At 40.1% G+C, this 23,392-nt stretch overlaps 1 long non-coding RNA gene across 1 annotated transcript; it reads left to right on the top strand.

The window, feature by feature from the left end:
* Positions 1-2,492: 2,492 nt before the first annotated feature.
* LOC308073255 lies at positions 2,493-22,969 on the top strand. The gene is made up of 2 exons (XR_013931963.1): positions 2,493-6,526; positions 6,936-22,969. It is a non-coding gene; the product is annotated as an uncharacterized lncRNA (long non-coding RNA).
* Positions 22,970-23,392: the final 423 nt, after the last annotated feature.

Below are 23,392 nucleotides of genomic sequence, written 5' to 3'. Positions count from 1 at the left end.
AAGGGAAATTGCTGTGAGAGAAAAGTGCTGCACGCAAGGAACAGGCAGGCAGTTCTGTCACGGCTGGGCTGCAGGGAGTGTGGACATTCTTAAGGTCACTTCTTTTCACTCGGGAAATGAGAGACTAGACAAAGGGGCCAATTGCTCATCTGGAAGAGTATTAAATCAACCAGAAATCAGCAAGAAGAGGATCTGGCAGATGTAAAAAGTTAAGACAGATGGTATTGTTCGTGTGACTTGAAGTACAGATCGCAAGATCTAAGACTTTCAAAATAAAACCTTTATGAACTGAAGTACTACGAATAGATTTCTATATTTTGTGAACTACGATAGGGTTATGAGCCAGGTATAAAAGAAAAACATTTCTAACATTTAGATTGTATTTAAATTAAACCTTCCTTTTAAGTGAAGACCTCTATAGTACACCTACATTACACATGTTGGAATAATGACAACTTTAAAAAAAAATCTGAAGTAAAATATTTTCAGGGGTGAACAATACTAAGGGAACAAATAAGCATAAATTATTCTTGAAAAGCATGGGGAAATGCTGAAAATGCATGAAATATATATGACACACAACATTTTGGTTCCTGCAAACTAGTGCAGGTTTAAGACTGGGAAAGAAAAGAAATACCATTTTCTTGATGTTTTTTTTCCCCATGGAAAACACATTTTGATGTTTGCACTTTTACAGAGCCTTGAGTAGCTTAGGGCTTCTCTATCAGCAAAGCAGAGTTCATCCAGCTGTCTAATGAGGTAAGAGTGAGTGCTGTGACGGGGGATTTGCAGGCAGGACAGGATCCTCAGTTTGGTAGTATGGGAACAGAAGGCATAATGAATGGAAAAGGAATTTCGTTTCCATATTTATGAAGACACAAAGCAAGGAAACTAATGAAAAAGTCCTAATCTCTTTCTGGTAGGCTTACTGAAGTCTAATTTTGGCAAATATATGCAGTTAGAAATCTCTCAGTTGACACACTGTCATAAATGGTTATTACTCTTAAGTTACTGGAGGGAAGAGAGAGGTCTTCTCAGTCAGGGAATCCCCAGCTGTGTGGGTCAAAGAACACTAGCTCTAGATTGATGGTATCTGATCCTATGTGAAGAGGAAAGCAATGAGTTGTAACTGACATTAAATTATAAACACTGGACCTAACCTCAAAGAGGAAAAGAGCAGTGCACAGAAGCTGAAGCTGGAAAGCTCCCTAGACATGTTTTTTTCACTGACCCTACCATTCTGAAAAGGGAATTTGATCAACTTGTAAAAGAGACTGAAGAGACAGAAAGGGGATATTTCCTGCAATAGTAGTGATTTGGACATACTGCCAAGTTCCCTCAAATCTGATAATCGCAGAATTATTTAATAATCTAGATTGGAAGTGACTCTGGAGGTCTTTGAGTCCAAAACCTTGTAAATTTTTTTACCCTTTTACCCTTTCATTGTGCATCTCCAGGAGGAGTCTCATGAGTATTAAAAGTGTAGGATCTGCCACACTTTGTCAAGCTAATGATTCAGTATCGTGTTTCTAAGCACTACAAGCTGTTAAAGAGAGGAACAAGGTATGCAGAGGTCTATCTCCATCATCCTTCCTGATTCCAACAAGTGGAAATTTAGGAACTACTTGAATTACAGTCTGCAACCCAGCAGTGGTGCTTAATTAGACATAGGTCTAATCCTTTCTTGAATTTATTTGGTTTCCACAAAATTCTGTGTTGGTAAGTGCTGCAGTTGAATCATAAATTATGAAAAAGTGCTTCCTTCACTTGAAGTGAAACAAACTGAGCTCTCCCACTTTTAGCAATATTGTATTGGAAGCAAGTGAGACTGAGATGCATGATTTTGCTAGCTGAGTTGTGCAACTTCAGTAGCAATGGATCTCAAGGATGCTTTCAAACTTTCCAGTGCAGGGAAAATTTTGAGATAGCAAATGTTAGCATCCTTGAAGAATTTCTCTGCCTAATAAAATTTACCATCAGAAAAACTCCCGTAAAGTTTTTCCACTACATTTCTGGTGGTGTAATTTACAGCAATATAGCTATCATAATATATTATAGATTGGTTGGCAAATCCATACGTGTACATAAGCACTGACTGCAAAAATGCAAAGAAAGAAATTTGGGAATTTGGAAATTTTCTTTTCTCCTAAAAGATAACTTCTTTCCTACTTTTAACATAAAAGGCAAATTGCAAAGATGTTACCAAGAGATGCATAGCTGTGTCAGTCCAAAATTAACAATTAAAAGTCGTGGTGTTACCACTAGTCACTTTAAAATACTGTATGTTTTTTTCTGTATTCCTGCCGAAATCACTGCTGGCCAGAACACTGAACCTTAAAATTGAAAATCACTCTTTTTTTAAAATTATACTTTTGCTTACACTGACTAGTTACCATGGCTGCTCTCCATTCAGTCTGATGCGACCTCCATCCCTTTCCGAGGGTATAAGCATAGTCATAATAGACAATGAAAGGATAATCATCGGATTTTCAACAAAATATCAGGTGTCTTACCACCTTAATATGTTCCAGAAAAATGAATCTATACTGACTCTTCATACCTGTGCTAAATTGACTCTTACCCTCTTTTTCACATTATCCTCCTTCTACAGACTTTTTCTAACAAATGCCTTTAAAACTCACTACTGTGATCCCTACTACCTCCACTTCTGTTTCAGTATTGAGTCATTCTATTTATTTGACTCCCTTTGAAGTAGCAAACTGCCCTTTGTATAAACTGAACCTGGTTAAGAATTCCCTTTTGCTGCAAATCCAAATGGAATTCTTGGCAGTACCTAATGCCATACACCATGCCAGGCTGTTTGCTCCCATATCTCACACGAAGGCACAGGGCTTTGTTCTGATTTACACACTTCAGATAAGATCAGAATCAGGCCAACAGTTCCTGCCAAAAGAGCATACAAGCTGAAAGGCAGAGAAGATAAAACAGACTCACTCCAAGAGATTCAGAGAAAAGAAGTAGTGTAAAGCTTTTTAACTTTTTCTGGCTTAGCAGGGAGTGATGCTACCCGATGAGGAGCATCCATAGGCCCTGTGGAAGCAGAGGGAGTTCCAGAGGTATTAAATAGGAGAGTAGAAAGACAAATGAACTGGTGAAAAAAAATAAAATTAATTTTTTTGAATATGTCTCCCTGCTTCAAAGAAGGTAGCTTTGTTCATATTTCATGGTGCAATCATGCTCATTTTTTTAGAGACCTCAGGACTACTCTCTTTGTACATGAAGTCAAGAGTCTGGAGAACAGCTGACCAGATAATGGCTCCCTAGCTTTAGTTATCATTACCGTTGCATCTGTCCTTCGGACATCTATCTTCCCCTTGCTAACTGACCATACAGGAACTAAAGCAAGAAGCATTCAAAACTTGCAGTGCAATCTGGTTCCAAACACAGCTGTGAGCTGACTGGAGGCAGTTTCCCTCCCAACTTGCTCTTGTAGGATGGAGAACATTTTGCACACAGCAAGTTGGGCTCTTGCCTAGCCCTGCTCCATCTTGAACTCAGCAGCTTCCATCCTAAAGAATCCTCCCCTGCAAATAGTTCTTTGCTCTTACCCTCCATATGCAGTGTAACAGTGTGTGGCCACAAAGTCAGCCTTGCTGATGTTTTTATACGCATTTTCAGGGCTTGGCCCACCCCCAGTTCAAAGCTAAAACCTCGTTCCCATATTAAGAGTCTGTCTCAGCCCAAACATTGTACTTTTGGGAGGCACAAGAAAAAGTAGTGTCTGTGCAGGTTGCACAGCAATAGTGAATCCGTTCTAAGATCATAAGCTTTGTTTAATAGTAAAGGAAAGGAAAATAAAATGCAGGTATCAGAGCAGAAAAGGGTACCTATAGTTGCTGAAGCATGCCTGGCATTTTAGCATGGGCCTAGGCTATTGCTCCTAAGTCTGCATGGACCAGACACAAGCAAACCATACATGCTACAGAACAGTCTGCCAAAAGATAACACAAGCCAACTCTTCCTGAATATGTGAATGTTCTAAGTCAAAACTGCAGCTGGGCTAATAGTCATTGGGAAATAAAGCGTGAGTCATAGGGTTCCGTAGGCTTTAACAACTCTTCATGTCACAGTGTAGTCATAATCCCACAATCTCACTATGCAGTTCCTGGACAGCTGGAAAAAGACTTTGGAGAGAAATATGATATGCTTTCTTTCCAAAAGCCAAGGCACTACTCCTTTAACACGTCTCTCCAGGCAACGGAAAGAATCACAACCTGATCTTTGTTCACATTGTCAGAGCTATTGTAAAGCTGTGTCTGCGCTGCAGGACAAGTGTACTTTGCAGTGGAACCAGTACACACAGAATCATAAAATGGTTTGGGTTGGAAGGGACCTTAAGGATCATCTAGTCCCAACCCCCCTGCCATGGGCAGGGACACTTACCACTACACCACGTTGCTCAAAGCCCCAGCAAACCCGGCCTTGAATGCTTCAAGGGATGGGGCATCCACAGCTTCCCTGGGCAACCTCTTCCAGTGTCTCACCACCATCACAGTGAAGAATTTCTTCCCAACATCTAATCTAAATCTCTCCCCTTTCAGTTTAAAGCCGTTCCCCCTTGTCCTGTCACTACATGCTTGCATAAAAAGTCCCTCTCCAGCTTTCCTGCAGGCTCCCTTCAGGGACTGGCAGGCTGCTGTAAGGTCTCCCCGGAGCCTCCTCTTCTCCAGGCTGAACAACCCCAACTCTCTCAGCCTGTCTTCACAGGAGAGCTGTTCCAGCCCTCTGATCATCTTCGTGGCCCTCCTCTGGACTCTCTCCAACAGGTCCATGTCCTTCTGACGTTGGGGGCCCCAGAGCTGAACGCAGGACTCCAGGTGGGGTCCTCTGTGAGAGAGGAACAGAGGGGGACAGCCACCTCCCTCGACCTGCTGGCCATGCTTGTTCCGATTCTGCCCAGGATACGGTTGGCTTTCTGCGCTGCAAGCACACGTTGTTGGGCCATGTTGAGGTTTTTGTCCACCCCAAGTCCTTCTCTGCAGAGCTGCTCTCGACCCATTCTCCACCCAGCCTGCATTGATCCTGGGGGTTGCCCTGACCCACGTGCACCAGACCTTGCACTTGGCCTTGTTGAACTTGATGATGTTTGCTGAGGCCCACCTCTCAAGCCTGTCAAGGTCCCTCTGGGCAGCACCCCTTCCCTCCAGTGTGTCAACCACACCACACAGCTTGGTGTTGTCAGCAAACGTGCAGAGGGTGCTCTCAATCCCACTGTCCACGTTGCTGACAAAGATGTTGAACAGCACTGGTCCCAGTACCGACCCCTGAGGAATGCCACTCATCACTGGTCTCCACTTGAACTCGGAGCCATTGACCGCAATCCATTGAGTGGTCCATCCATCAAATCCATGTCTCTCCAGTTTAGACACAAGGATGTTGTGCAGGACAGTGACAAAAGCTTTGCAGAAATTCAGGTAGATGATGTCAGTCACTCTTTCTTGATCTATCAGTGCTGTAACCTTGTCACAGAAGAATAACCAAATTTGTTAGGCACAACTTGCCCTTAGTGAAGCCATGCTGGCTGTCACCAGTCACCTCCTTATTTTACATGTGCCTTGGCATTGTTTCCAGGAGGAAAAAAGCTCCATGATCTTGTCAAGTACCAAGGTGAGACTAAATGGCCTGTAGTTTCCTGGGTCTTCCTTATTTTCATTTTTTTTAAATGGGGGTTTTGTTTCCCCTTTTCCAGACAGTGGGAACTTCACTGAACTGCTACAACTTCTCAAATATGATGGACGATGGCTTAGCCACTTCATCTGTCAGTTCCCTCAGGGCCCACAGATGCATCTCATCAGGTCCCATGGACTTCTGCACCTTCAGGTTCCTTAGATAGTCTTAGACCTGGTCTTCTCCTGTAGTGGGCAGTTCTTCATTCTACCAGTCCCTGCCTTTAACTTCTGTGACTTGGGTGGTTGGCTGGAATGCTTTCTGGTGAAGGCTGAGGAGAAAAGTCATTGTGCACCTCAGCCTTCTCTATATCCTGGGTAATCAGATCTGTTTCCTTCTGGAGAGGGCTCACACATTCCCTAGGCTTCCTTTATCACTGACATACCTATGGAAGCTTTTTTATTATTATTATTGTTGCCTTTGATGTCCCTGGCCAGATTTAATTCTATCAGGGCTTTAGCTTTCCTAACCTGATCCCTGGCTGCTCAAACAGTTTCTCTGCATTCTTCTCAGGCCACCTGTACTTACTTCATCCCCCTGTAGGCTTCCTTTTTGTGTTTTATTTTGTCCAGGAAGTCCTTGTTCATCCATGCAGGCCTCCTGGCTTTTTCACACAAATTTCTCTCTGTTGGGATGCATGCCTAGTGAGCTTGGAGGAGGTGATCCTTGAATATTAACCAGCTTCTTGGATGCCTCTTCCCTTTGGAGCTCTATCCCATGGTACTCTACCAAGCAAATCCCTGAGGAGGCCAAAGTCTGCTCTCCTGAAGTCCAGGGTAGTGAGCTTTCTGTGCATCCTCCTTGCTGCCCTAAGGATCTTGAACTCCACCATTTCATGGTCACTGCAGCCAAGGCTGCCCTTAAGTTTCACATTCCCCACCAGCTCCTCCTTGTTGGTGAGGACAAGGTCCAGCATGGCAGCTCTCCTCATTGGCTCTTCTATCACTTGGAGAAGGAAGGTATCATCAATGCATTCCAAGAACCTTCTGGATTGCCTATGCCCTGCTGTGCTGTCCCTCCAACACACATCAGGGTGGTTGAAGTCCCCCATGAAGATCAGGGCTTGTCAATGTAAGGCAGGTTCTATGTGCCTATAAAGCGCTTCATCCACCCGGTGTTCCTGGTCAGGTGGTCTGTAGAAAAACCCCACTATAATAACACCTGTCCTTGTCCCTGCCCTCCTTTTAATCCTGACCCATAAGCTCTCGCTCAGCTCCTTATCCATCCCCAGACAGCATTCCAGCTAGTTGCTGACATAAAGCATGACACCCCCTCCTCCTTTCCCTTGCCTGTCCTTCCTAAAGAGCTTGTATCCTTCCATTCCAGCGCTCCAGTCATGAGTCATCCCACCATGTCTCTGTGATGCCAATCAGATCATAGCCCTGCACGCATGTGCACATCTCACAAGGATGTGCACATATGGTATGTGAGCTATGTGCACATACCTCACAAGGAAGACAAATGAAGACACAACAAAGATGTGCGCCATCCTGTGTAACTGCAGGGCCCGACTGGGATAATCATACCACCAGGACTGAAGAGTACAGAATGGAATTCTCATGCTCCACAGAGCGGCACAGATTTTGTAGAATAACTAAAAAAATTACATCTAGTTTTGGTTCACATGATGTTACTTCTTACTCTGTCTGAAAACTGTTTCACTTCCTTTGCTTTCACCAAAAAATGAAAGTTGCATGTGTCTTAAAATAACCAGATTTACTCCATGGCAGAATGATGAAGAATGTATAGACATTATTTTTTCCTATACCCCCCAAATGGCTTCTTTTTCCAGCTGCAAAACATATTGTTTTCAAAGCAACGTGTATTGTCTGACATAAAGCATGCCAAGTTTTATGAAAACCTAAGCATGTTTATAAAATAAGAGTTGGATGATACTCATACATTAAAAGCTGATCATTAAAGTTAATTTCTGTTTATTTCTGGTGATTATGTTAACCCTGAAGTGGTTTTTGGTATTCATTGAAATTGATTGCAATGAAATGTTTACTAAACTGCAGTACGTCTTTCTGTATGCATCTATTGCATAGTTAGTTTTTCTAATTTTCACAAACAGGGGAAAAATCTTTATATGTAATGTCTCATAGCCTATTTAGTCTCAAAGCAGCTCTGAATAACACAAGTCGTTGATCAATCACCTTACAGTGGAAGAAGACAACGTCATCTCATGTTGTTCATATGTGGATACTGCCAGATAAGTTTAACTGCTTTTTAGATTATATATTGTCCTGCAGCCTTTGGGTTTGTTTTGGTTGGGGTTTAAAACATAGGCAGTGTTCCACTGCCGGCAAGCAGGCCCCTGGGTATTTTGCCTTCAGAATGTCCTCCATCAGTTAAGATTTTGATAATCCCACTTTACAGGGGCTAAAATCTTGGATTTTTCCAAACGTGCCTGATATAAAGAAGCCAAATGTTTTGGAGAGGAATCCAGAAGTATTTAATCAGGCAAAACTTCCATTGATTTCCATGGGAGTCTTGTCGGAGTAAGAACTGAGTCAAGACTTCAAGACTTGGCACATTATCAATCCCAGCAAATGATGGGCGAGAGCTGATGCTTAACGCATGTTCTAGGGAGGAAACAACTTGGCTCAGGGACCACATTTAAAACATCACATACTGTAGTTTAAGCTCTGTAAGATGTGAGAAGAACAAAGCTTAAGTCAGTCTCTAAACACCCAAGTCAGAGTTCAAATATAGTACAAATATTTTTTACATAGCTCAGCATGTCCAGTGGCACACTTACTGTAAAAGGCAAGAACAATGGTTAAAAAGTAGGCAGGTCTTAACATGAAATGAATGCCCTGAGGAAGCATCACAATGCACATTTTTTTCATGAGCTGTTGACAACTATATAGTACATGACTGCAATATGACAACATTAGTTAAGAAACACTGTTAAAATAAGGAAAACGGTATTTCTTATAACTATTTTATCTCTTCTTTTTTCCTCAATTTCTCCAAAAGACAGTCTCTTCTCTATCCTGTCTGGCTTGGGGGGGGGGGGGGGGGGGGGGGGGGAGTTGAAATTTCACTTCCTCACAACTAAAAGTAAAAGCCAAAGAAGAGATATGAAGGGGTTTACTATACAGCCTTTTCTAGATGCTAACGTAACTGATTGTCAATTTGTCCAGCAGATTGTGTTCAAGCTGTACCAGTTTACCTTATAAAGGCACATTTGTCAACATATTTCAGTTTAAAAAGATAAGTCTAACAAATGGAGTACGCTGTTCAGGAATGGGTTTTCTAGCTGTCACCTTGTCTGCTCCATCAGCTGTGGAACTTTTGCAATGTGCCTGATGTTGCAGATTAGATCAATGTCTAGTAGTTAACTGGGCATCTGTCCGAGCTGCAACAGATTAAGAAACTGCAAAAAAATCCCTTTGCAGAAGACATAATACACCCTGCTTCTCAAACTCCTTCATACAGGATACTGCTCCAATGGAGGAGAAAATTATAGGCCATGCAAGCTCAGTTGTTTTGAAATAAATATACTGTCCTGGAGAGTTAAAAGTTGCATCTCTTCTACATTTCAGGGTGAATTCCAAAAGATGTTACGTCATATACCTTCATGTAGTATAGGTAGAACATTAAAGCATGACAATTGTGTGCATTAACATGAAGCAAAGTTGGGCTAACACATAGGCCTATATTCAGAATACTATGAAAAATATTTGGGGCAATACAGAGAGGTACAGAGGTAGAAACAGCTTTCAAAGTTTTGCTGACCAGGTGCTGGCAAATGAAAACCAGGTGTTGTCCAGAGTTGTTTCCAGGCAAACATCAAAATCTGAGTTGCAGTCAAACCAGGAAAGATTTTTCTACTTTATTTCTGGTTGATTTGACTGACTCTTTCAGGAAGCATACTGCTTTTTTAGAAAAACACCTTTCTGCCTGCACAAGCATTTGCTTTTTAATTGAAACACCTCCCCCTGCTCCAAAGACTGAAATGGTGATCTTAGCAAGAGACTAAAATTAAATACAAATCCTTTATATAAATTCTTTTTGAGAAGGAAGTTGACACTGTAATGAATTGCAGTGTATGAACATCTCCAACACATACCAAGATGCATCTTGACCACGGAATCACACTCTAAGTAGGGGGCTGACTCAGTGACCTGTCAAGTGCACACACAGGTTTACCTTATGCAGAACTCCCAATGGCACACAGACTCCTCACGTATTGTCTGGATGTAACATAGTCTTATAATTTGTACCCTTTAAACAGCTGATTTTCTTTCCCTTTCAGTAACTAGGTAACAGGCTATGGGAGAGGAGAGTTCATTAGATAATAATAATAATAATAATAATAAAAAGAGAAGAAAACACTTTCTAAGCATGACCAGTGTATATCCATTGAGATCTAAAGAAACTGCAAAAACTTAAACCGTTTTCCACAATTCAATTCCAGTTTCATGACCTGAAGTGGTGCTTAAAAATTTCTTCATATATACAGATGTCAATTTGAATGCATTATGACTTCTTTTCCACTTACAAAGTTATGGTTACCTCTCATTTTTTTCTCTATAGATTTGGGACAAAAATCTCTCATTTATAGTCTTCACTTGCACATGACAAATATTCTGCCTCTAATAAAGACGCATTTCTCACCATATCTTTCACAGCTTAAGCTCAGCTGCTTTTACTCCCATATGGCTCTATGCTTCCACTCTGTAAGGTACAACACTGTTTGCTCTGCCTCCTGTCACACACTGAAACTTTTTAGGAAAAGGAACAAGGGGAAGGGAATTAGCTAGAAGAACATGGATGTGAAAAAGGAGTAGGCAAACAATGAGTAAAGATATGTAGGGTAGTGAAAGGCCTCATAAGACAGGAGAGTTGGAGACAATAACAATAACATTGGAGACTCAAATTCTGCGAGGACACAGCAACCACGGTGAACTTCCTAGCTGAAATCTGATGGGGCTGTTTAGTTAATTTAGTGATTTCCTTTATAGTTAAAAAGCTCAGAAGACAGAGGAAAAATAATAGTCAATTCTGATTACTTGTACAGTCAACCCATATTTTTCCTGGAGCTTGTGATTTCAGAGCTTTTGTTAACACACAGCTGGGAAGCACACACAGTAGCCTCTAGGCGCTCACCGGCACTCAGCACTGTGGCTGGCAGCTAGCATGAAGAAGTCATGGATGTGCTCTAATGTATACCATAGCGTGTCAGCAGTCACCTCGGAAAAAAAATGAAGATAACTGTGATTTCTGCACTGTTACATTGCTACCTTGTTGCTACATCTAATCAGTATTCATTTATACACAGAAAACGTTGACCTTGAGCTCAAGTTTATTCATTTGTAATGAATGAAATGTTTAACGTTCCTTGATTTCAGTTGGACTTTCCAGGCTTAGCTACATTAGTGCCTAGCTATTTGTCTTTCAGAGCCACACATTACAGCCAGCACAATTCAGATAGCACAGATTTAAGCAGCACTGCAGAGAAATGTCTCCATTCAAAAGAGCCTTGGCTAAGTGGTAGCTCTCCATTCTTTCAACCCCCCACCCCCACCCCACCCCACCCCAGGCTAATTAAACTTGCAAGAATGTAGCCTCATCCTGCAGAGCCTTATTCACAAACATAGTCCTCATGTTCCAGTGAATAAACGATCTCAAGACCATGTTCCTAGCTGGGAGCGTGATATGCCAACATTGTCATAAAATAGATTTGTTATTGTCCCGTAACTAGACAATTGAATGGCTCTGCCTCTTGAAAGGAAGTGCAAAGAATGAAACAAGAGTAAGCCCGTCTACAAATAAATAAATGCAAGTACAAAGATTAAAGTTTCTACAGGCATTACTAACTCAGCCTCCCTCTATATCATGTGACGTGTAATTTTGGAACATGGAAACAGATGTACAAAGATACATGCTGCTGCTTCTGATTTTCATATCAGAAATAGGGCAGCTGGTGAGGGTGATGGTGCTAAACATGCTATTAGAATTTCTTGTTTGTAGGAGAAGGAACTACTCAGAAATATAAATACATCTTTAAAGATATGTGCACTTCCGTAATAGCTATGTTATGGGATGCTACCAGCCTCCTGCTGTTGCCATCATCTCTTAGCTCCTACAGCTTGTTACTGACACATCTTACTCAAACTTTGCTATTAACGGTAGAGCTGGAACGTGATGGGAGCTGTACATCAGCTTCTCTTTGTTGAATGTATTTTGCAAAAGAAATCCAACCAAACCTGGCCACTACTAGAATTTCTGATACCTGGTTTCTACCAATTACATTAATCTGAGCACATAGAATAATGACAGGAGGTACAAACCTAGGAAAAAGCCACACGCATTCAGCATACAACTGTTTTCCTGAAGACAAACGTGTACTTAAGAGCACATACATCTGTAGTACTCAACTAATTTGGGGTTTATCATTCATTTTATCATTCTTCAGTTAGTTTTACAGCACTACAAAATGAAGTCTCGCCCCATGTGTTTCCCCAAGGACACTGCCCATTTTGTAGAATGGGAATGTAACCCGTTAAAATTTTATTAACAGTTTTATTTGAGAGGCTACAGCCACACATCTTCAGTTTCTGAGAGTGAGGCAGCCATGCACACCTGCTGAAATAATGGATCTCAACTGATGATTATGAGAAGCCAGGGGAGCTGCACAGAACGCTGCACTCTGTCCATATGCCAGCTATTAGATGTTGAGCACTAAAACCAGATGACTGCATCTCTGCAGCAAGAAAAGGCAGCAGATCCCATGCCTGCAGGCTGACTCTTTTTTTATTATTATTTATTTATAAGAGACCGGAAAAATAGTCTTTCTCTGGCAGTATCACAATTAACAGGAAACAGGGACCAACGGTAACACAGCACATGATGCCAGGAGTGCTGATCCTCCTCCAACTTCTGAATCCATTTAGCATGTCCCAGAAGGCCCTGCACAGATGAAACTCTTTGATATGTTTTTAACCTTTATGAGAGCTGCACAGGTGCAGCTCATTTGGAAAGCAGGCGGCTCCCATTTTTCCACCAGGGGCAACATTACTTTGAAATCATTCCATGAAGTCATTAGACTTGAGTTTGTTGTTATTGTTTTTAAAAGATATAATTAATTCATTTTCTGCTTTCAATAGCTTAAGAACTACAATGAATTAAAAAGTCATCTCTGAAACCTATTAAGGTGATTCACCAAGTCCCAGTCTGCTTTGTTAAACAAATTGACTTAAGTCATTGTATTTATTACTAAAACCAAAACAAATTAAAACAAAACAAAAACCCCATACACTCAGTATACACGCTCTTTTAAAATTCTGTCTGGAGATCAATCAAACCTCTCTGTTAAGCTATCCTCGTGAAATGGGAAATTAAATACATCACTTTGTGTGCGAACACATTTTAAGGCAGTTTTTAGAAGTTAGAAAATCTTGACAACATAATAGAAATTATTACAATTGCCAGCTCATCTTTTGTTTGAAGAAACTTCATGTGGTAACATAATCACAAAATGTTTCTATTTACTGAAATAAAGTAAGTGAAGCAGTACGTCTGTTAAATCGCCTGTCAATCTTTTTAAAATCTAGACACTGCTTTTCTTCACAGAGAATGTTGAAGGTAAGCATATCTCATATAAATAGCAAATAAATGAAAGCTAGATATCTCAGTATTTATTTGTCTATAGCTATGTTGCTGAATACATAATTCACTCACTGAATCACTAGACGTGGCAACCCAAATAGGCTATTACAACTATTGTATTTGATCTCCTGGGTAACATAGGCAAAAGAATCACAACCATTAATTTCTGCATCAAAACCATTATTTTTGTTTGATCTACAGCACCTCTTTTTAAAAGATACCCAGTCTTAATACAAAGATTTCAAGTGAAGGAAAAAGCAATGTGTCACTAGGTGAATTGTTCCAGTGGTTAATTTACTCTTCCTGTTAAAAATGGGCACATTATTTCAGTTCTGAAATTGTCTAGCTCCTGCTTCTGAACGCTAGACTGTTATATCTTTTTTATGCTTAAAAAGCTAGATTAAAGATGTCAGCAGTAATTGTGCGAGTTGATCTACAATAACATATAGCCTTTGGTGTCGACACTAATCAAGGTTAGGGAACGCCAGCAACATCTAGATACACAGCAGGAGGCAAAGGTTCAGTTAATTCAGAATTCTTTTGCCTTTGTGCTTTTGATGAAATTTTAATCCAGTTTGGGTGCAGGTCTATTTCTTTTATTGTTTGGTGTTTGAGAATATTAAAATGAACATTAAAAAAAGACTTGTTGCTAGGTTTTGGTTAATATGCTGTTATTTACTTGCATATATTGACAAAATAAAACTCAGTAGTACTGACACTCTTAAATGTTTATCAAATAGAGCAATTACTATTGTCAAAATTTATCACCAGTAATGCTTAGACGGTCTATAGCTTTTACAGTATAATACAAAGGCATGAAGACTACCCTGAACAACTGTAGACCTACTGTAGGGCAGCAAAAAATTACCTCTTTATATCAGCAGCAAATTTCATCTAAATATAACTGGTTTAGTGCAAAATGTAAATTGTTTATTTCTTTAAGGACTTTGCTTTTAATACACTGAACTCCTTCAAACTCCTTTAGCCTACTTACTATCCAATGACCAATGTCTCCTTAAAATCTAGAAATGGGAGAACTGTTTTGGACAAAGTGTTTCCTTTAGAAAAATGCAAACAGAAAATCAAAATACCATCCCTGTATGACTAAATCTGCTTTGTGGGCTTTTATTGAGAAGAAATCAGCAATGACTGTACAATTAATGTTGAGACAAGCATTTAAACAAATAGATTTCAGGCTTGCTGAAATATATGAATGATTGGATTTAGTCCCCAAACATGACATAGTAATTTTTCACTGGACAATCTGGAGTGCAGCTGTGGGGAGTGTGGAGCAGTGGGAAGTTAGGAAGCATTTGGAGGAGTAATTTGGAGGGCATCAGGGACTATGTGAGGTTGAGAATCCCATCAAAAAGCAAGAGTTATTCTTAAGTTTGCCAAAATGGTTGCTTGTGGTCTTCCTAACTTTGTAAAACAAAAACAAACAAACAAAAAAAAAACAACCCCAAACCCAACAACCACAACAACAACAAAAAACCAAACTAAAAACACAAACCCAACAAATGAAACAACAAACTGCCACCACACCAAACCAACACAAAACAAAACCCACGACCCAGTGGAGGTCACCCACGTATTTATATCATACACCCAGAAATTAGGTACTGAGTTCTTATCTTAGCAAGGTATAAAACCAAATTCCTTCTTCCACAGCATTTCTACCTGCTAACTAGAAGCCATGAAGAACTCTGCTCTCCATACAGTGTGGTAACTTCAGCCACATGCATTAGCTGTTGAAGGGGAGGGAGGTACTAAAATTATTTATCAGGACTGATATTAAACACTGTTACACTGTTAAACACTGTACAACTCCCTTCTTTATCCATCCTTTTAGTACCACACACTTGAACATAACCCAAACTGAAAGGCTGTCCCCACATCAATCATACTTCAAAGCCTCAATCAACTTTCCAGCAAAGGAAAAACATAAACTTTTAAACACTCTGCCTCAGTGGGAGTCAAGGTTTGGGTGGAGGGAGGAGACGTGGGAAGTAAAAATGGGCAAGGTTGAAAGGCAAAGGTACAACTTGTAACTGGGACTTCAAGGGGTGGATAAGCTTAACTAGTGATTTCCTGGTTTTTCTAACACTTGTGTTGATAGTATGTGCACTTCAGAAACCTGGCCATGGCCCTTAGTTTCACAGAGCAGGGGAGAGAATGTGGAACAACAGCTGCACTTCAAAAGCCACATGGTTTTCAGAGTGTTTTGTTCCCCTTCACACGTTTTTATGCCAGAAGGGAACATATGGTCCACTGTTTGGAAATTTCCCAACCTAAATTTTTGTTTGATTAATTTCATCCAACTACTCCCAGTTACAAGCCCTCATAACACCCCAGACAGTTACGCTCCTTCCTTTACATTTATATCCTTCAATTAGCTGTAGACGTTTATGCGCCTTCTTAATCATCATATAGCTATGCAAGTCTAGTTCTTTTCATCTTTTCTTGCCATCATCTTTCCATGCTCTTTAATCACGCTTGTGGCTGTTTTCTGAATTCCCTCCAACTTTCTGATATTTTTGTCCAATCTTAAAGTGTCCATAGCAGTGCTTTGTCTTGTAGGTGTAGTGTTACTTCTTTATTGAGAACCACTTTCTTTTCAAACTCATACATCACCTATCAAGGCAGTATCTGAGCAGTTTCCAACGTGTTAAAGAATGTGACCTGTGTCCTTGTTCCCAGCCTAGCCTATGACACTGTATGTCCCTGATTTTGGAACCTTGTGTGGCATCCTATTACAAGTTCGTGTTCAATTTCTCATCCATTTTTATTCTACAAATGAAAGATGGCAGTGCAGGGAGCCTGCAGGATCCTGGATGCCTTAACAAAATGCTGATACTAGGTATAGATCCTTCTTCTGCAAGCAATGGATTTCTGCACTGCGAACCTGATGGTGTATGAGCTGGACAAACAGTCGTACATGGTACGCACATAAAGTACATGTTGGCCCTTAACTTATACACGCTGTTGAAGTGGGGATCCAAATCATGGTTTAGTTTGGCAGAAAGCCAGCTTGACCCATTCAAAAATCCAATGAACTAATGGTATGCAGTCTCCTCACGTACTGTTTGAGCGTGATCTATAGTCTCATAATTTATACATTTTAAACAGTTAGTTTTTCTTCCCCCTCAGTAAACGGGTAACAGGAAACAGACAAAGCTCCTTAACTTTTCTTTAATCTTCCTCACTAGTGAAGTGAAAATCAAATGATAATTGTCTGGATGATCTCATTATTGTCAACAAAACTGAAACCTTGAAGTCCACATACACTGAAATGCTGATACATTAAACAAAAAAGGGAACTGTGCTTACATGTTGTTCAATAAATAAATAAGAGCTATAGAGAGATCCATGATGAATGAGCACCCTGGGAGGGCTTCAGCTTGTCAGAATTATACAGTGACATTAATCACAGCATAACAGGATTGCTGTAGGCTTCCAGTGCAAAGTCCTCATTATATCTTCAAAACAAGACAAAATAAAAAACCATAAATCCCCACAACTTCCAAGCCCCTCAAAGTGGAATCTTAACTAACAGATTTTTCAGCCAAGCACATACTAAAAATAAACTGACCTTCATCACCTAAAGAATCACATAAGCAGTGGAAGCCTGTCAATCTAGTTGCACCATCCAACCAGGCTGTGTTTCCACAGGGTTTGTGATCATTGTGCTTGTATACCAACATGGCAAAGTATTCTTCATGGGCTCTTAGCTACATTAGCAAAGCTATACTGTATAATTACAGTACTATTGCCTCTCACTCAGGTGAAAAACCTAATATTTGTAAAGCAGTCTCACCAGTAGCTCTAGGTGTCATGTCAGCTTTCAGGGGAGTCCCACCTCCTTCAGCACTCAGAGAAGCTGCTGGAAGGCAAAATTCTACAGCACCGATTTGGGTCCAGAAGAACTCAAAGACATGGGGACCAGAAATCACTGTAGTACTGTCATCTGGCTCAAATTTGTCTGGATAATTAGTTTTTTAATCTAAAAATTAGATTAATGGGATCTCTGAGTGCTGACCTTCTTACAAGTTATGACCGATTAGATTAATATCCTTCAAATACTACAGAATCATAGAATGGTTTGGGTTGGAAGGGACCTTAAAGACCATCTAGTTCCAAACCCCGTGCCATGGGCAGGGACACCTTCCACTAGACCAGGTTGCTCTAAGCCCCATCCAGCCTGGCCTTGGACACTGCCAGGGATGGGGCATCCACAGCTTCTCTGGGCAACCTCTTCCCAAGTGCCTCACCACTCTCACAGTGAAGAAATTCTTTCTTGTACCTGATCTAAATCTATTCTCTTTCAGCTTAAAGCCATTACCTCATGTCCTATCACTACATGCCCTTGTAAAAAGTATATGCGCATGTACTTGCCAAACACAAGCACTTTAACAGACCTTTCCTAAGAGAGTTGTAGACCGTTTTTACTTCTGGTCAAAGAAAAAAAAAATAAAAAAAAATAAAAAGAGTCTTTCCTTAGCAAGTTACTTTGCTGCTTCTAGAATAAAAACAATAGGGGATAAAATCTTCATGTTTAAAATCATCTATTCAGATCTATCCAAATCACAGAAATCCGTAATACAGATTACTAATACAAGAATGTTCTAAACTTCAGAGAGTTTTGTGGTTTAAGTTTCCATAGTGCCTTGAGAAACAGTTTGAATAATTACTAATTATCTCCTAAATAGTTTGCTTACCTCTAGGTTGGGTCTACTTTGGGATCTTTGCTAATGGAATTTCCACAACAGTGACCAGACACCATTAATTGCAACTAGCTCAGGTTCACAGTAGTGTCACCCACACTACACATTTTATGTGCTATTTTGGCGTATTAAGAATGTGAGAAAATTACAGAGTTGTGTTTCTGGAAAGAGAACTTAGGTCTACAAGTGGATGGATTTTCAGGAGTTCACTACATTTGGTGTTGAGCTGTTTTTAATGTCAAGTATATACTTAATCATCTAGTGGGAGCTGAGTAGTACTGAAAAATCTGGTCCCAGTTATGGGTGCTGAGAACATAAAAATCCTACCCCCATATAGACAAAGCCTTAAAATGTCATTGATCTTTTCTATCCCATTGAGCTCTAATCCTACATCAGCAGAACAAAGAATTAGTACTGCATGGTTGGGAAGTTAAATTTTCCTCCACACCTGCAGGTCATTCCTCCTGGGCTCCCTTCATTGATAGCCAAAAAGTTATTTGCTTAAAAAAACTAATCATGTGGTGCAGCTGAGCTCCTTCATTTCCAGAAGAAAGGCATCTGAAGTTAGGCCCCTGTTTCACAGAGAATTCATGAGAGCTGGGTTCAATCAGTGGGATCAGCCTGTAGAATCAGGGCCATGATTTTGTTACTGTTTGTTTAGTCTAATTAAAAACATGTATCTTAAGTAAAATTTTCTTACTTTAGGGAAAATAATAACACGCTGCAGTTTTAAAGCCTTGGATGAAAAGTGTCATATAAATGCAAAGTGCTAAGAACACAGTAGGAGATTTGCATTTAAGAGAGAAAAAAAAAATAGACTGATTCAAGAAGCATTTCTTACTAGGTAACAGTTTCTTAAAAGCCACCATTTGAGGTAGAATGAAGAAAGCTCCTTTATAGTCCTTCATGGAAAGGGATTCAGCTGAGGATGTAATGTCATCCCCTTCCAAAGTCTCCTTTGCAAGGAAGGATGAATTTATTAAACAAGACAGACAGGAAGAACAGTAGATAGTGCTTACATCTCTGAGTCAAAGGCATTTGAAACACAAAATCTCTTTCTAGTCCACCTACCCACAGGTGTGTTCCAGCAGTGTTTTTCCCAGAATAAAATGGAGGCTGGGGGAGGGCACAAGGAAAGGACAGAAACACTGTCAACCCCTTGGAAGACACAGTGAATCCCTCCTCCTTACTTAAGCAAGTGGTACAGAAGAAATACCCTGCGACTTTCAGCAAAAGTCCTCACTTTGATTAATAAAACATGGGGAGAAGCAGGAATTGCAGAGAATTCCATAAAGCTATAAACAGCAATTTAGTGGTGATAGTATAGCAGCTACTCCCCCACGCCCTGCATAGATTCAGATTTCAGCAGAACCAGCACTGTTTCAAGTCCACTGTTCCCTCTAGTCCCATTAAACTTTTTTGCATGCTGGGTGAGTCCCAGTTGTTTGGATTTTCACATGAGATTATATACTGCAGTAACTGTGGCCTGTGCTGTTTCATATTCAGTCTCATTTCTTGGTGCTAAATCCATACCGTAGAAGCTACAGCAACACATCCCTAGTTCCTGTTGAAACCATGGTCCTGACCATCTTTGAAGCATGGTTTGCTAAACATTTATTCAGCTTTTTGTAACGCTGCTAGAAAAGCATTTACTGTCGAAGACTACTATCTCAGAATAAGAGAAGCTATTTAGCTTCATGTATGACTACTGGAGTAATTTCTAGACCTACGTCCCTAGCTAGAAAGGGCAAGACCAGTCCTCTGGAGTGGGGAAAAAAATTCTCCTTCCTTGGAGGTTTTGAGAATGGTGCTTACAACGCAAAAATAAAACAGCTCCAAAGAGCAAGTAAAGACCCAATTCTTAAGATTCAGTTCCATCCTGTCTCTCTTGGGACCTCACTGCAGCAGAGCCATTCTCCCTCCTCAGAGATCCCAAGCAGCCCAAATATGAAGAGGGAGAAAGGGAAGTGGTGTCCCCCCACCTCCCCAGGGCTGGGCTGATGCCCAGCCTCCTACACATGTACATCTCAGAAAGAGCTCTCTGCCTCTGCAGCCACTGCAACTGTTTTTCACATCCAGATTCTCCTTCATTTCTCCTGCAGCAGGGAGGCGGCCTCATAGAAAATTCATCTTTTCTAGAAACTACAAACCAAATCCTAGCTGTTAATAAAATCATCTCTCTCCCACCCCATCTTACTCATATCAACAGAGCTACTGCTAATATACTTATTCCAAGGATGTTTCTTTCGGCTCTTTTTCTATGTGAGGAATTCATGCTTCATGGATGTAATACTGGTGGTGCTATGAAACACATGCCTTTTGCCTTCTTTTTCTTTTCAACTAATGGAGCATACTAGCTTTAGGAAGTCTCCATGGAGCAAAAGAGAGACTATTTTGTCCTCTTTCTTTCCCTTCTGAAAGAGTTAACCAATTGACAACATGGCTGCACTAGAGAATAAATTAGCAGATGGAATTACTATCTCCCAAAGAAAAATTATTTGTTTACCTCTTCGCCAAGAGCTTACAAAAATAAATTTCTGTACTGAAAATGTCGGAAGAAGCAAATCTGCAAACTAACAAAAAAAGGCTATCTAAGCTTTACTGCACTTATTGCTTACTATTAAAACTAAGTTTGATCAACAGAAGCCGGCCCACAACTCACTGAAGAACAGTGTTACATCTTTTATGCCACAAGGCACCTCAACAGCAACACAACATTGACTTTCCACAGTAATTGCAAATAGAACATCTTCAAAATACACTGGGAAAAGGTATTTTTCATTAAAAATTGAGACCTCCTTTAAGCTGTTGACTCAGTCCCTCTGACCCCAAATGTGCATTAAGTACAGCTCCATCTTTAAACCAGCCCTCATCTCAGGTCTCCAGGCTGGGCATGCCTGCACAGGACATCCAGCTCTGACAGCCTCCAGTCCCCCCATCTCAACCCCTACACCAAACAGAGCAGAATGGATCACACCAGTGGTTGAGCTCTCTTGCTGAATAGAACTTCAGTGGATTTCCAGCTCTGAGGGCCTTCAGTTCCCAGACTCTAATCCTAACCTGTTATCCCAGAATGAGTAATCTTAACGGGTTGATTTGATATAAAGGTGAACCATTCTCAGCAATCAATTAATCATAAAATATTCCCCCAGAATCAACTACTGAAAAACAAAAGGAGAAAATAAGAATCCTTCCTTGTAGACAACATTACAGAAATCCCAGCTACGGATGATGGCAGTTTACTTGAGTAAAGACTGTAAAAACAGATTTTTAAAATCATATATTTTAGGTAATGTTACTTTTAATCTGTTTTTGCCAAAAATCCCTTGGTTTTCCACATTTGTCTTTGAGCAATAGATATTTGCCAGGCTTCTTTAAAAGGTTTATTTCCAGGAATAACAACCAGTCCAAAAGATATCTTCCTGAAAGGAACAGAACATACAACATCCAGAGACTAAACCCTGCCATAACCTATTGGTAATATGTGAATCAACAGATGAATCTGCTGTGTGCACACCACTTCCAGCATTCAATGCCAGTAAGTGACTTGATCGCATAGAACAAAATTTTCTTTGGACAGCACTGGATGGATCAATGTTGTCATACACTTTATAAAACAAATGAAGATTTTTTTCAAGATTCTGAAGGTCTGTATCATCTCCCAAATCCCCAAACCTTTCCTGTAAAGTAAAACCACAGTGTGCTGTACTGCTCATGGTCCCATTTTGGTTTTTTATACAAGCAGCTATTAGAGTTTAGTAAAAGTAATAATAAAAATGTAGATTATATTTAGATGCAATGATGCAATAGAAATATGTGTTCAGGCTCTTTATCTTTTTCCTACTCCCATCCACATACTTGTTTCTTGCTTCAATTATCTTAGTTATGATCATTCCAGCATTCAAGTAATAAAGGTCTTGTACATAGATGAAAACTCTCTCTCTGATAATGCTAATGTGGTTTGTATTTAAAAGTATGACAGCCCTATCAATCAGAAAATGGAGATAATAAACATCTTTGAAGAGTGTTTTAGAAGTTAGTGGAGTATTTACAAATATAAATGTGAACTCCTGATCTTAAGCCTCTCATGTTACTCTAATTACACTGTAATTGGAGCTCCCTGTGTATACAAATAGGTTTGGGGTGCATATAAATAAAATTACTTACATTAAAATTACTTCTGCATTCTTCCTGCTAAAAAAAAATACCTTAAAATATAAGGCATATTATATGGATCAGTAGTTGAAGAATACTCTGATACAGTGGTTAAATATTGTCCAAAAATAAAGTTAGCATTTGATCCTTACAGCGCCTCAATCAAACCTCTAGCAACTATTTAACATTGCTTAATTTATTTCCACATCTTCATTTTTCCTTTAATGCAGCCGAACCCATATGCAAACATACAGCTCTTGAAAAGCTATCCCACTCTTATAACTGAATATGCAAATCAGCACTCAGACAGGTTTGGCAGTGTAGTTACCACACAATGGGTCCAAAAGTGGAATTTAGATGTCTTGACTGGGAGAAAAGTTGCTGAAAACTGAATTCAAATTATGTAGGTCTAAAAGGAACATAGGGTTTACCAAAACTAATTCACTGTGCCTATTGGTGCAGGAGAACTGAGGCATCCTAGCCCCCAACTGGGTACCCTAGCCTTTCACAGATAGGCAGAAAGATATACAGAAGAGGAGCAGGAGTAAGCAAGCTATGTACTGAGCCTGAAGCACTCAGCAGTAGAGAATAATAGTAAATAAGGCCAGAAAGGATTTCGAAAAGGTATTTTGCGCAGCCTTACCCCAGAGCAGCATCAATTATACTCTTGTTATTTCTGGCAGATGTTTATCTGAAGATGTCCAAAATGAAGCTTCAACACCTCCCTGCGCATTAGCATTTTTTTTTTAATCTTAACAATTAGAGATATATTTAAAAACAAACCCCCCCCAAAAAAAAAACCAACCCCAACATTAAACCAGAAGTCACTTGACACAAGCTAAGCTCATTATTTCCCTCCCTGTGCCTCACAGATGTGGAGAATAGATTATTCCTTTCTTCTTCTCACAGCTTTTGCACATTTGCATATTCTGTCTTCTGTTAGTCTTCTTTAAATAGAGAATCCTACTTCTTTCAATCATTCCTCCTCAGCCATGTTTGCAACACCTCTGCTTATTCTCCTTGCTTTCCTCTGGATTCTTTCCAATTTGTTCACACCTATCCAACTCTCCAACCAAGGCTATATGCCTGATGACTGGGGCAGAAAGAACAAGTCACTTCTTATGCCGCATTTTGAATTCCAGCACTCACTTCCTACCTCCTTGCAGCCTCTCACCACTGTACATCTGAAACATAAACTTACTTTT

Source organism: Falco punctatus, assembly GCF_963210335.1.
Source record: "Falco punctatus genome assembly, chromosome: 14".
Lineage (NCBI taxonomy): Eukaryota > Metazoa > Chordata > Aves > Falconiformes > Falconidae > Falco > Falco punctatus.
This window is presented reverse-complemented; position numbering and strand designations above follow the sequence as displayed.